Raw genomic sequence first — 3,040 nt, forward strand, 5'->3', positions numbered from 1 at the left:
ATAGAACACCATTATGATGTCATAATGTGAAACTGCATTATGATGTCATAATCTATTCATGGTAAGGGATAGAATCTACAACTCCATTATGTCACAATCTAATAATAATAAAAGATACAAAGTAGAAAAACATTATGTAATATAGAACTTCATTATGATGTCATAATTTGAAACTGCATTATGACATCATAATCTATTCATAGTAGGGGATAGCATTTACAACTGCATTATGATGTCACAATCTAGTAATAACAAAAGATACAATGTAGAAATCCATTATATTTTAGTATAGAACTCTATTATGATGTCGTAATGTAAAACTGCATTAGGATGTCATAATCTATTCATGGTAGGGGATCAAATTTACAATATCATTATGATGTCACAATCTAGTAATAACAAAAGATACAATGTAGAACAGCCTTTTTATGTAATATAGAACTCATTATGATGTCATAATGTGAAACTTCATTATGATGTCATAATGTATTTATAGTAGGGGGTAGAATTTACAACTCCATTATGATGTCACAATCTAGTAATAACAAAAGATACAATGTAGAACAGCATTTTTATGTAATATAGAACTCCATTATGATGTCATAACGTGAAACTGCATTATGATGTCATAATGTATTCATTGTAGTGGATAGGATTTACAACTCCATTATGATGTCACAATTTAGTAATAACAAAAGATACAATGTAGAACTTCATTATAATTTAGTATAGAACTCTGTTATGATGTCATAACGTAATGTAAAACTGCATTATGATGTCATAATCTATTCATGGTAGGGGATAGAATTTACAACTCCATTATGATGTCACAATCTTGTATTAGCAAAAGATACAATGTAGAACTTCATTATAATGTAGTATAGAACTCTATTTTGATGTCGTAATGTACAACTGCATTATGATGTCTTAATCTATTCATAGCAGGTAATAGAATTTACAACTCCATTATGATGTCAGAATCTAGTAATAACAAAAGATACAACGTAGAACAACATTATTATGTAATATAGAACTCCATTATGATGTCATAATGTGAAACTGCATTATGACGTAATAATGTATACATAGTATGGGATAGGATTTACAACTCCATTATGATGTCAGAATCTAGTAATAACAAAAGATACAATGTAGAAAAACATTATTATGTAATATAGAACGCCATTATGATGTCATAATGTGAAACTGCATTATGATGTCATAATGTATTTATTGTAGGGGATAGGATTTACAACTCCATTATGATGTCACAATCTAGTAATAACAGAAGATACTTTGTAGAACTTCATTATAATGTAGTATAGAACTCCATTATGATGTCATAATGTAAAACTGCATTATGATGTCATAATCTATTCATAGCAGGTAATAGAATTTACAACTCCATTATGATGTCACAATCTAGTAATAACAAAAGATACAACGTAGAACAACATTATTATGTAATATAGAACTCTATTATGATGTCATAATGTAAAACTGCATTATGATGTCATAATGTATTTATAGTAGGGGGTAGAATTTACAACTCCATTATGATGTCACAATCTAGTAATAACAAAAGATACAATGTAGAACTTCATTATAATTTAGTATACAGTCGTCACTGGGACAGGTGGGGTCCTTTAAATGAAATACAATTTCACTGTGAAAGTACCCCAGAAATATTAGATTAGATAATCTGTTCTATTATTAAAATATAACTTTTATTATAGGACTTTATTTAAAATACACTAAATCACACCACCAAATGGCCCAGCACACATCAGAAAACTAGACGAACATAAACATACAAACACCCAAAGAACATACAGGACAGGGGATAGGTATATCACCTTATCGTGGTGATCCGCTATACCGATGTTAATTACCGTTCCCTTAATAGATTTACAGGTACGGTTATATTGCTATTTATACAGTGGTAATAACGGTATAAATTTTATTTCAGAAGGCTAAGGATGATAGACAAATAATATTTAATCGACGTGTTTCTACGGCCCTGATGTAATAAGTGAGCCGATTCATCAGGATCAAGACAAATAGCCTCTGTCTTTTGTACTCAAATGCCCCAAATGAAGAATGGTAATCTAATATTTCTGGGGTACTTTCACAGTGAAATTATAATTTAGTATAGAACTATATTAGGATGTCATAATGTAATGTAAAACTGCATTATGATGTCATAATCTATTCATGGTAGGGGATAGTATTTAAAACTGCATTATGATGTCACAAATTAGTAATAACAAAAGATGCAACGTAGAACTTCATTATATTGTAATATAGAGCTTCATTATGATGTCATCATGTAATGTAAAACTGCATTATGATGTCATAATCTATTCATGGTAGGGGATAGAATTTACAACTCCATTATGATGTCACAATCTAGTACTATTAAAGGATACAACGTAGAACAACATTATTATGTAATATAGAACTCCATTATGATGTCATAATGTAAAACTGCATTATGATGTCATCATGTATTTATAGTAGGGGATAGAATTTACAACTGCATTATGATGTCACAATCTAGTAATAACAAAAGATACAACATAGAACAACATTATTATGTAATATAGAACTCCATTATGATGTCATAATATTAAACTGCATTATGACGTCATAATGTATTCATAGTAGGGGATAGAATTTACAACACCATTATGATGTCAGAATATAGTAATAACAAAAGATGTAATGTAGAACTTCATTATAATGTAGTATAGAACTCTATTATGATGTCATAATGTAAAACTGCATTATGATGTCATAATGTGAAACTGCATTATGATGTCATAATGTATTTATTGTAGGGGATAGGATTTACAACTCCATTATGATGTCACAATCTAGTAATAACAGAAGATACTTTGTAGAACTTCATTATAATGTAGTATAGAACTCCATTATGATGTCATAATGTAAAACTGCATTATGATGTCATAATCTATTCATAGCAGGTAATAGAATTTACAACTCCATTATGATGTCACAATCTAGTAATAACAAAAGA

This window comes from Eleutherodactylus coqui, unplaced genomic scaffold (assembly GCF_035609145.1).
Source record: "Eleutherodactylus coqui strain aEleCoq1 unplaced genomic scaffold, aEleCoq1.hap1 HAP1_SCAFFOLD_19, whole genome shotgun sequence".
Taxonomy (NCBI): Eukaryota; Metazoa; Chordata; class Amphibia; order Anura; family Eleutherodactylidae; genus Eleutherodactylus; species Eleutherodactylus coqui.